Raw genomic sequence first — 13521 nt, 5'->3', positions numbered from 1 at the left:
CTCTCAGTCTCTCTGCAAAAACTCAGCTCCTTTTGGGAAGGGACCATCTAACTTTTGAGTCTTTGCATAGTACTTGACACAAAATAAGTGCTTAGCAAGTGCTTTTTTTCATCCGTTCATTCATGCATTTATTCATTTATTCATTCAGAGCCTGGGTCCTTAATATCCACAAGCTATGAAAAAGCACCAGAGGAAGACCTTCAGCCTGTTCTATAGATCCTTTATGGAGAATTTCTGGAGAGATGTGGATAAGAACCACAGAGGATAAAAAGGAGTAGAGGGATGGTGAACAGCTCCAGTGGAGAGAGTACTCTTACCAATGGGAATACAAGAAATATGTCAGAACCAAGGCTGTTCTTCCAAGTTCCTTTCTCTCTCCTTGGTCCCCACTTCTCACAAATCCAAGTCTCCTGGGGTATATGTGGCTCATTTGGGAAGGCAGCTGCAGATCTCTGGGGCTGTCTGTCAGAAGCATAGCATCTTGAACCTTGGGCATGAGGGTCTCTTTCTTGCACATTATGTTTTCCAAGCAAATGTAAGCAAAGCGATGATGAATGCCATGTCTTTATCACTGTTTCAAGTGAATATTACTCTGCAGAGGACACCAGCACAATACTTCTTTGTCTTCTCCCTGCTAATAACCCACAGTGTAGGTCATCAGCATCATTAACATTTGCTGCCTGGGCACTGGCCTCGCCTGTATACACTCGCTTCGAACTGTGGCACCCTGCTCATTGTTTTCAGAACCTTGGTTTCCCTCGCCATTTTCATCACCTAAATTTATTTAAGGATAAAACTATTAGAAACACAATTGGTGAATTAATGTCATGAGGACTGCTGCTGGCAGCTCATCCATTTTTGATATGCCACTCAGACAAATGAAACATAAGCCACCCAGAACAAGGGGACCTTTTGACACTTCAAAGGAAACCCCTATGGGTGGTTTCCTCTTGAAGCTACACTAAACTAGCTCGATCTCCTCAGCTGGAAGCTGCCAATGTCTCATTAACCCCTAAACAGGCCCGGCATGAGCTTTCCTTTTCAGCTATAATTATGCCATGCACTCCTGTTATGCTGTACTGAATTGCAACACTGTCACCAGCACATTATAAACATCTACCCTAATTGAAAAGCAGATTAGACTCTCGTGTTAATTAGCCAAAAAGCCCGCCCACTTGCATGCATTATGATTGCCTCTTAAATACTGAGGATGTTGAAATCCCTCAGAAAGACAAGGCAGACTTAATTGCAATAACCTGCAAATTAAGTTTAATTTACTTTAAATTTACCGGTTTAGCAGGCTCATTTGATGGTGTTAATGTTCTAGCAAATTAATTATCTGAATTAGTCATGCCTGGTGGAGTTTTGCAGCAGAATACATTGTACAGTGGCCTATTAATAACAGACAAACAGGACAGGATTAATGAGAAGATTATGCTCAAGTTCTTAAAAAAAAAGATCTTGCACGAATTCAAACATAATCACCAAAGTGCAAATACAGACACAGAATATAAACAAACTGAAATTTATTATACTCTATGGCATGCCATCTAGGAGAAACAGTAAAACATTGCCAGTGAAATATCTGCTAGACAGAATTCTGTTCTATACACTCTGCTCCATCACTTTTCCCACCAACTCCTTTTCCATTAGCTGCTGTCTGTGAATCAGCCTCCGAGTGTATAAGTGCATTAGAGAGGATATGGGCTACAGATACAGAGCAGATACATGAAATGGAAAGAACATTTCCTATGTTAATTCCATTGCCCTCTTTGCAGTCTTAGGGGCCCTGAGATGACTTTGCTGATCACACAGCTAACCTCTTTCTTTGCCAGGAGGGGGAAAAAAGACCTATGAATAGAACTAACGGCAAGTAATCCAGTGTATGAATGTTTTGCTTTGCTCCCCTTTCTTCCCTAAACAAAGTAAAGCAAAATAATAACTAACAGGGTTGAGAAGGGAAATGTGGGATGGGGACCTAATAGCCTTTAGGAATCTTAGAATAAAGATATAATTGACCTTAGAGACAACTTCAAGGGGGGGAGAATCGCTCAGCCTGGAGAAAATGTTGAATGACACTCCTGATAAATAATGAGCCACTCTGAAAACATCTGTCTGATGCAGCCATTATTCTAAATGCTTAGACTTTTGAGTTGCCTAATGTGGCTTCTTCCATTAGGGTTTGAAGACACCCAACATTGTCTGCCTCTAAGCTCTCTGTGGCAGAATGAGATTGCCCCTGGGTGTCAAGCTAATAATCCTTGACTGGCTGGAACTGAATGTGGCCATGCAGTGATTGACCTCCACATGCCAGATTATTGATTGGGATGTAGATACCCCAGCCATCATTTTCCTGAAGCAGTCCATGCTTTTGTCCCTAGCCCATCCACAGCTGTCACGCTGTGGTTTGCCATTGAAAGGGCCTGCATTTGCATCCTTCTTGCATTTATAAGTCTCAGTGTAAAATAAAAATGCCACCACTTGAAAGGAAGACTGAACTGTTCACTCTTTAAAAAACAGATTATCTCATTAAAGAAAGGAAGGTTTGGTGGGGGTGAAAATATGTACACTTGCTTTATGGGCTGTATTTTAATTTTGGGAAAAAATAATGAGAATAAAAATTGCTTCAATATGTTTTCTGTATTGTGGCAATAAATCACCCAGATCCTTTCTGGTAGTCACATTGCCATTGGGGTGGTTGGGGTTTTTTGTTGTTACTGTTGCTGTTCTCTGTTGAATTAGAATTTGCAGCAGTAAATGAAACTGGCACAAAAACAGGTGTTATTAAAACTGGGCAGGAAAGGGACAATAACAACCTAATTCCACTTTAAAAGGCTGGTATGTGGATAGTTGAAACGACTTTGGTTAGAACCCATAGGGAATAGTATATACACCATAAAGAAAATGGATTTCAGTGACACATAAACAAAAGGGAAATGACTAATATATTTACATATAACATGTGGTGTGTTCATTGCACACCATGGTGACAGAATTGTTTATTTCATTTATAATTTATACAGCAAAACCTTATTAAATGTGTAACTAGTTTGCCAGATGATAATATACAGTAGGAGATTAGGCTTCCATTATAGAATGTCATTAACAACAAAAGATTTTCGTTTGTTAAGCTCTTTTTTTTTTCTTTAGTCTGCTCTTGTCTGCAGTGTCCGCCCTGAATGTTATCCTGGAGCCCTTAAATCTTAGTGACATTGAGGTAAGAAGAAAGTAGCAAGGAACTCCTTGAAAAGAAGACAAGACAAAACAAAACCCACTTGCCAGAAAAATTTTCAGCTTTCAGAATTTACTAATAAATCTATGATGAAAATATTTTTAAAAAGAGATGGTTAATATATACCCCCCTAAAAAGGTTATGATAAATATACATTCTATTAAAATGTTTTCTTTGTAAAGGATTTCAGATATACATCAGAAGAATCATTAGAATCCATGATTAGAAGACTAGATGGAGCAAGAGAGTAGAAGTTGATGAAGAAATTACCTTAGTATATAGTATTCCTTGTTGGTACACAACAGAGAATCCCTTTAAGGGAGTTTTTAGCACCGAGATAATGTCACACATTGTGTGTGTGTGTGTGTGTGTGTGTGTGCGTGTGTATGTGTGTGTGTGTCTAGCAGACAATGATGTCAACTTCTGCTAAAACAGATGGAATTAACATCCTTGTTAGTACCTTAAGTCTTTGTATCCAATGTCTATGGTACCTTGCACATAGTAGGAACGTCATAGATGCTTCTGTTCTTGGATTGAATTAATTTCACACAATACAAATACATCATTCCATGTACCCATTATTCTCATTCCTGGGCAGGAAAAAACAAAACAAAACAAAACAAAGCCTCCTTTAGGATTTTTCCCTACCTAGTATAATTTTGTAATGACTAAGGCCTTTTAGAATGCTCATTGAGAAAGTGAGAAAATGGATATTCATGTGTGCAAACAGAAAGAGTGGTGGGAAAGGGGATTAGGGAGGGAGAAGGAGAAGTAGTGAAGAAATGCTTTTAAACAATAAAATGTATTTTACTTTCAAGCTTAGAGCTGTCAGCCTTCATTCCCAATAATGTACACTGACAGTTCACAGCTACTCTTAAAAAGTAGGTAAAGCTTTTGTGGTTGCAAACTAGTGTGATAAAACATAAAAATATTTTATTCAGTTAAAGTGAAAACTGCTGTTCACCCTAGTTATGTTGCCCAGACCCTCTTCCTCTCTAAATTAATGTACTGTGCAAATATCTTGACTATGACACTCTCAGTCCATTTAATAAAAGCCCCATTCAATCAGAACTAGGTCTCAGTGCATCAAGGCACAAATGTATTGAACCTAAAAATTGGCAGGCCTCTAGGTTCAAAAAAGGACGGTGTATCTCAGGGAAAATGGGTTCTGTAGAATTCAAAGAACATATGTATGTTTTGTGTCTATTCGTACTGTGAGCTGAGGCAAAGAGACACTACTCTGTTTTGTAGTTGTTCTCAATTCATTAACTCTTCTAGGAGCGTAGGAAGGGAATAAATTGTTTTATGGGGTCCTTCTAGTTGGGCTTTCACGAAGTACAGGAATGACAAGGAAAACCAGAAGAGATTAAAATAGTAAATGGAGGGAAAGACTAGATAACAATAAAGTAAAGGCTTTGCAAGGTTTCTCATCAGATAAAATTCCTTTGAAAGGACAAATTTGGGAATTGCATTCCATGTGTGCATTTGTAAAACAGAGGTTTTGACCTGGTTTATCTTCAGAGTTACTTCAAATACATATATACATATACACACATATATACTTATGTATACATAGGATAATATAATGAATTTTGACTTAGGAAAGATCTGCTTATGGTCTCTCTGAATCTCCATGTAAGTGAGTAGATAATGGCTAATACAAATCTTTGTCTGACACACAGATATGTATTTCCTATATCAATATTTTTAATATAATATGATATGATATGCCATGACATGATATATAATAGCATAGCATAGTATATATTATATTGCTATGTTATGTCATGTCATATATCACATCACCTCACATCACATCACGTCATATCATATTATATTGTATATATTTCTGACTTTTGGCAGTTTTTCTGAGAAATTATGCAATATGTATAGGGTATCAAAATGGAAGCCGGCATTAATAGAATGAAAATTAAAGACATCAGCCAGGAGGTTAGAGTAGATTGCCTTTCAAAGTCCCTTCTGATACCAAGATTATATGATTCTCTGTCCACACAGGGCTACATTTTGGGTCAATTTATCTTCCTATGTTAACATAACAGCTAAGGGTCATATGAATCACGAATTGTTCAATTTCATCTAGTCATCATGACAGTAACAATTGAATTGGCCCTCAGGTGGCCAGTTTGGTAACAGTAGTTACACATGACATTTACTTAATGCTTGCACATAGTATCTCTCCTTCTAGAATGTAGGCTCCTTGAGGGCAAGCACTGTTTGCTTGTGTCTTCATATCCTTAGAGTTTAGAATTGTACCTGGCTTGTAGTAGGTTCCTAATAAGTAGGCTTATTGATTAATTAATGTAACTCTGATAGTGAGTCCATCACAATGATTCCTTCATTACCGTATGTCAAACCATTGCTGTAACACATCTGTAGACAGCTGTACATCAGATGGGCAAAGATTTGTATAGTCATGATCTACTCTCCATTTGGACATTCAGAGAAACCATGAGCAGGTCTCTCCTATGTTGATATGTAACACCTTGTGTGATTTGCTCTTCTTTTGTTGAGAGTGAACTGCTCATTTCAATGTGTGAGATAACACCAAATTTACCCCCAAAGAGTGTGTTTATTTCATCTAAATTGTTGAATGGGCATTCAATTCTGTTTAGATTAGTATGCTATTACCATCTCTCTTTCTAAAGACTTGGCCTAATTAAATCACTCACGAGTCAATGGCAAGATGGGGAATTGTATTTAAGCCTTCCAACTTCTTATCTAATTAATACTTTATCTACCGGCCACACTACCTCTATTCTATCAACTGATTCATCTTAAGGAAGGTATAGACTATAAATTTTTTTCCTCATATAATTTTCTCTTTTTTAAATAGTATTTTATTTTTTCCAATTACATGTAAAGGTGGCAGCTAGGTGGTGCAGTGAATAGAGCTCCTGCCTTGGAGTCAGGAGGACTTGAGTTCAAATCCAGCCTCAGACACTTGATGCTTACTAGCTGTGTGACCCTGGGCAAGTCACTTAACCCCAATTGCCTCATCTAAAGGCAAAAAAAAAATTGCACGTAAAGACAATTTTTAACATTCATTTTTTATAAAATTTTGGGTTCCAAATTTTCTCCCTCTATCTTTTCCCCACCCCTCCCTAAGATGGTAAACAATTTGATATAGGTTATATTTCATATAATTTTTGATACCAATTATCAGTGCTATATACCTAAGTAATAGCTATATATATATATATATATATACATATGTACGTATATATACATATATACATGTGTATATATATATACATATATATATACATATATATATATGTATATATATATATATACACATATATAGTGCTTTAAGATTTGTAAAGCACTTACAAATGTTATCTCATTTTAACCTCACAACAACCCTGGGAGGTAGGTGCTATTATAATCCCCATTTTACAGATGAGGAAACTGAGGCAGACAGGAGTAAGGTGATTTGCCCAAGGTCATACTGCTAGTAAGTGTCCAAGGCTGTATTTGAATTCAGTCTTCCTGACTCAAGTCCAGTGTTCTATCTACTTCACCACTTAGCTCTACTAGAAAGTTAGCTTCTATACTTTAAGTACTGGGGTAGGGGAGGAAGGAAGACATTCTCTAAATCCACCAGTAGCCAAAGTATAACAATATTAACAACACAGTAATATGCTTTAAAGGTGACAAATATCTTGCCCCATGACAGACAACGTTGTTAGATAGGTAGTATAAAAATTATTACTCCCATTTTATTGATGAAGAACTGGTGGCTCAAGAATTAAATGACTTGCCCAAGATCATATAGCTTGTAAGTGTCACAGCCAGGAGTCACCTTGCTCTAGATTTTCTGCCTTTATGTACCAGAAGGCATTAGATTGGTAGTCTCTCTTTGTTTTAAATAATATTTTATTTTTCCCCAATTACATGTAAAAACAATTTTTAACATTCTTTTTTTAAAGTTTTGAATTCCACATTTTATCCTTCCCTACCTCTCCTTCCCCTTCCCTGAGATGGTAAGTAATCTGATATAGATTATACATATATTGGTAGCCTTTTGCAAAAGAGAAGAAACTATCTTGTGCTACATCCCTATAGAGGAATGGAGAGTCCCTCCTTTACCAGAAGAGGAATGTATATTCCCTTAGATGCCTCTACTTTCATCTCTTCCTTGGGACATACAGTGACTACACAGGAGACTTTTCATCATTGCTTCATCCCCCCCAGCCCCACTCATATCCCACCATGTCCATTCTGGACCTCATTAATTTTTCTAGATTATGCAGCATCAATCTAATCCTAGTTATTAGGGATGGAAAGATGGGAGGCATTCGTCCTGAATAAAAATGCGGCAGTAAGATTATTTCAAGGCCCTGTATTTCCCCAGTTGCTCCCTCTATCAGGGGTGCTTAACATTTTATATGTCCTAGACCCCTTTAGCAGCCAGTGGATTGCTTCTCAGAATAATATTTTAAATCCACAAAATAAAATATGTAGTACTGCAAAGGAAATCAATTGTACTGAAATTCAGTAATCAAAATATTTTTAAAAATCAACAAATTCATAAAACTGAGGCTAAGAACTCTTGCTGTACTATGAACTTCAGTTTACATATTCAGATAAGTCTGTAGATTATACTGAGTTTGTCTCTTGACATTCACTAACAACTCCTGAAAAAAGTGGCCATCTCATGACCAGTCTCTTAATTCTTCCATTTCTATAATTAGGCACACAACCCAACTATGGCCTACAAAGCTTTGGGCCCTGCTCTCCTGGGGACGGGAAGGACTAGCACTTTCGCCTTTGAACCTGAACTCCAGAGTATTGGCTTTAAAAGAAAACAAGAGACTCACAACACATTTGCGGATGTGGGGTGGAGGGGTGGTCTGGCCATGAGACCCCATCAGATTGTGGAGGGCTGAGTCTTTCCACATAAAGGATCCTGAATAGAGTTTTCCTGGTGCTTTCTATTTCAAAGTCACATCTCTTCAGTACTTGGGAAAGGGCTTCAGATGGGACCAGGATTTTCATAATCAGCATAGAAGGGGTTGTAGTACTAGTTCTTATAGATGCTGTGCTATTATTTTCTCATGGAAGAGGCAGCTTCCTTCCGTCATAGCTAAAGGTAAGAAGCATTAGTGCCATTTCCAAATTTCAAGGGACTCTTCCTGGGTATGGGCATGTTAGACTTTAGAGTGCCATGTGAAGACTTGATGTAGATGTGAAAGCTCTGACTTGTCAACCCCTCCCCCCCCTTACAGTCTCTCCTGCTCACCCTGCTGGAGGTCACATAGGATCATAGGATCATGGAGCTAGATGGACCTTTAGTCCAACATTCTCATTTTACCGATGGATAAACTGAGGTCCAGAGAGATTAAATGACTTACCCAAGTACTTACACAAGTACTAAGTAACAGAGCTGGGATTTGAACCCAGGTCCTCTGATTTCCTCTGACAATGTCCAGTGCATTTCCATCATACTACCCTGTTTCTTCCTTGAGTAAGACTAACTGAATCATAAGATAAAAATTTGCATATTATTTTTTAACAAACACACATAAGTCTCATTACAACACACTTTTTAAGATTCCATGCTGTGGAACCACCTTATAAAATGAAAATACACATAATGAGATAGTTTTAGAATGTTAGGAACTAAGCCCTTTTAGATGTGGTTCCATATGGATAAGCCTTATATTAAATTCTTCTCTGAAATCAACACTGTAAAAGTGAGATCTCAGTGACCCAGGTCCATCATTCCAACATGTAGGTGCTTGACTTAAAGTCTATTGGGTCACTCCCAAGCTTGGCCTGACCTAAAAGTGCTGCCGAGACCTTTAGGGCCCTTTTTCAGCTCGTAGTGGCCAGGCTTCTTATAATTGAAGGGTGAAGAGGTAAATGGATGAGGGAGAAATAATAGTCCTGATGATTAGGGCTTAGCTCCAGTGAAGCTGAAGGCAGAGGATTAAGCCGTTAATTGTGGTGAAGCCCTCCCCATGCAGGGCAGCTCTATGCTTCATTAGACTTGAGGGTTTGAACACTATAGATGCAATATTGACTGGGATGGGAGCTTAGCAACTTAGATTAGCAACAACATGACCTGTTCATTTGGAGCAAAGCTAGCCACAGGGTTTCTTGCCTAGGATTAGAACAGTAGGAGAAAAAACAGACTTACATAAACCCAAGTCATTTCTGTTGGGAGAGTAGAATTTCCATGTAGAAACTTCATTTCAGGCTAGCTATGTAAATTCTGGAACAATTTAGAAGAACCTAACAGTTTATGAAAATCCTACATTTTTTAAACAAGTTTCTAACTTGGTTGCTTATATAGTTTGAAAGACAGTATGGGGTAAATTCACATAGAACCAGTTGCAGAGCCAGGAAACTCCTACTTCTGACACATATGAATTGTATGACTGCCCAAATTATGTAATCTCTCAGTACCCAGGTAACTCTCTTAAGACTACATGTTGTCAAAAAGGTGCTGATAAGCATTGGTAAAGGGAGTCTCCTCACTGGGAGTTCTCTATGCCAATGGAATCACTCATCTGAATTTTTAAAAGTTTATAATTAATAATGTGATTATTAATAATATTTAATAAATAGTATAATTAATTATTTTAACAAGCAGGAATCCTTGGAGTTCCTGGTTTTGCCAAAATGTTCATGGTCTGGGGGTGCTCCCAATGACTAAGTTCATCCTGTATATATCATATATCATATATATATATATATATATACACATATGAATTTGAGGTCTAACTGAATGATATCTAAAGTCCCTTCTAACTATAAACCTATGTTTATAAACATCTCAATTTCACCATGGGACAAATTCAGAAGCATCTCCAAGTCACTCCAGGTGCTTACCTGATTGGGATGGAATACCTAGAGAAGATCTACTCTGATCTGCAGGTATTATGTGAGTAATTTACTTTAAATTCAGCTGAGATTCTCAGGGCCCTTGGGATTTAAGAACAAACTCCTATTTGGCATTTAAAGTTCTTCATCACCTAACTTCAATTTTCTTTTCCAGCCCAGTTACTCATTACTCTCCGTAGTCAATCACCAATCACTAACTATTGATTAAAGGCCTTGATATGTGTGAGGCCCTAGAGCTACAAAGACAAAATAGTCTCTGCCCTTAAGAAGATGTCATTCTAAAGGGGAAGATAAAATGTACACATGTGAAAGTCAAAGGAACAAAGGTTTAGAGTTGGAAATGACCTCTGGGACCATCCAGTCCATCACCCTTTCATTTTATAGATGAGGAGCTGCACTTAAGAGAGATGAAGTTACTTGCCCAAGATCTCATAGCAGTTAAGTCTATGAGGTGGGTTTTGAGGTCTTCCTGGTCTTCTAGGTCTTAAACATGGGCTCATTTCCACCTCTGAGATGTACTGGCTATGTGACCCTGGGCAATTCATTTACTATCTTATCACTGTAACCATTTCTCTAAGACTATGTTGTAGAGAAGGTGACAACCTGCTCCTAGCCAAATTGGCCTTCTGGCTGTTCATCACATACAATATTCTACTATTTCTGTGCCTTTGCACTAGCTTCCTTCATGACCCTGGGCAGGTCACTTAACTTTTTTCCATCTCAATTTCCTCAACTATAAAAAGGAGATAATAATAGCACTTACCTCACAGCATCATTGTATAGATCAAATAAGATATTTATGGTGTTATTATTGAGTCATTTCAGTCATGTATGGCTCTTCATGACTCCATTTGGGGTTTTCTTGGCAAAGATACTGGAATACTTTGCCATTTTCCTTCTCCAGCTCATTTTACAGATGAGGAAACTGAGGCAAACAAGGTCAAGTGAGTTACCCAGAGTCACACAGCCAGTAAGAGTCTGAAAATGGATTTGAACTTGGGAAGATGAGTCTTCTCAAGCCCAATGGTCTATCCACTGCACCACCTGGCTTAAACTGGCACAGTGCCTGGCCCAGAGTTGGCACTTAATAAATGCTGTTCCCTTTCCTTCCCCATACCTAGAATATACTCCTTCACCTCCACCTCTAGTGTCTTTGCAAAGTCAGCCCAAATACCACTTTCTACATGAAGTCTTACCTATTATTCATAGTTTCTAGTGTACCCCTTCCCATTATCTTGCATGTATTTTGCCATTTTGTATCGTATATAGGTGCATATCTATATTTACTGATATAAATATATATGTGCATATGTATGTATCATATATGTACATATGTGTATGCACACGTGATTTTCCATAATATGATCTTAGTGCCTTTTATGGAGGAGCTCATATTTGTTTTTGTTTAACTTGGTTCTAGCAAAATGCCTAGTGCATAGGAGGTATTTATTAAATGCTTCTTGACTGGTTGATGGGTTGGGATTCTAGACTGAATCAAAATTTTAAAGAGTACCTTGGGGCTAGCCAAAGATTCTTAGGGGAGACCCAGAATCTATCTGGTCTTCTGGGGTTCCCCAAACTGGGAGCTAACCTGTACTAAAGATAGACAAAATGGCCCCAGGTTTATCCTGACCTCTGTGGAACGGTTGTAAGATCTTTACCAGCACCCACAAGTATGTATGCTCTGAGAACTCACTGAGCAATCTTGGCATCTGCCAGAGCTTAGCACTCTACAGGAGAAATTAACCATCTTTCCTAAACCAAAGATAAAAAGGAATTTGGTGGGAACAGGTGTCAGATGTCTGATAGAAAAATGCTGAGGTCAAAGTTCCTTATCTGCAAAAATGAGGAGGTTGGGCCAGATGGCTTCTAAGGTCTCTTTTCAGCTCTAAATCTACGAGTCCATGATTTGCCTGTAATATATCCTTTTCTATAGTTAAAATTCCCTGAGTCCTTCAGGAAATGAATAACCAATTGAAAGTAATTTTATGGGAAAAAAATCTCTCTCAACTTCACAGACATTAATGAAGCATGTTAAGGCAGTAGTTAGAACATAAATAATATTTAAACATAGCTGTGCAATATATACAGTGGGAGAGACAGTAAGGTACAAGGAAAGTGATGCTATTATTATTTTTTTTTCTCTGTAACAAATAAATTCTGATGCTATCATTCCATAGCTTTTGCTAAGTTTTGAAGTCAGGAACTTTAGGAGGTTGCATTTATTGTTTCAAGCCTGGTAGATGCTATTTAGGACACTCATGACATTTTTTTTTCTTTTTCATCATCATCATCATTCTCTTCCTTATTCTCTGTCTCCCCCTCCTCTTCCTTCTCCCCCTCCTCCTTCTAATCATCAACATCATCATCATCATCATTAACTCGAATCTATACACTTTCTTTTCAAAACACTTGTATATACATAAAATTTCATTTAATCTTTACAAGACCCTACCACTCCCCCTTAAAAGAGAGGACAGCTTACTGCTGAGTACATTAAAACATAGGGAGGTTAAATGAGTTGTCAGTGATTACCTTTGTAGGGCAGCTAGGTTGGTACAGTGGGAAGATCGGTGAATGGAGATCTAAAAGACCTGAGATTAAATCTCAGCTCTTCCACTTAGTACCTGTGTGACCTTAGACATGTCACTTAACTTATCAGGGTCTCAGTTTCTTCATCTGGAAAATAAGGAATTCATCTAGAGGGCCTCCACAGTCCCTTCTCTAAATGTCTCCAGCTCTAAGTCTATGATGTGGTGAATATATTTAACCTGAAGTTCCTGGCTCCCAGGCCAGGTGTTCACCTGAAGGGATAATGCAGGTTCCAAAGTGATTCTTTGGGAATAATACTCGGGATAATAGGCTCTAGAATTGTAAGAGACTAGACACCATCTAGTTCAAGTCTCTTATTTTACAGATGAGAAAACTGAGGTCCAGAGTGCAGAACAAATTTACCTTATGTTGTTCAGCTAGCTAATGACAGAGCTAGGATTCTAACCCAGGTCCTCTGATGCTAAATCCCGTGCTTTCACCATGATCTTACCTTCACTAATCAGTGAATATCTTACTATCTGTTCAACAATGGCCAAATCACTTGGATCTATTGCTCAATAAATAAATACTCACCAAGGGGCAGCTAGGTGGTGCAGTGGATAGAGCACTGGCCCTGGATTCAGGAGGACCTGAGTTCAAATCTGACCTCAGACACATAACACTTACTAGCTGCGTGACCCTGGGCAAGTCACTTAACACCATTGCCTAGCCAAAAAAAAAAATAAAATTTAAAAAAAATAAAGAAATAATCACCAAGCACCTATTATGTGCCAAGTATTTGCTAGGTTTTGTGGATAAAAAAGTGTAGTTATTAACACAGATATGTTACAAAACAAATACAAATGAATTTTCTGAAGAAGGGTCTT

This window comes from Phascolarctos cinereus, unplaced genomic scaffold (genome assembly GCF_003287225.1).
Source record: "Phascolarctos cinereus isolate Bilbo 61053 unplaced genomic scaffold, phaCin_HiC Scaffold_7;HRSCAF=346, whole genome shotgun sequence".
Taxonomy (NCBI): Eukaryota; Metazoa; Chordata; class Mammalia; order Diprotodontia; family Phascolarctidae; genus Phascolarctos; species Phascolarctos cinereus.
Note: the sequence above shows the minus strand (reverse complement) of the source record.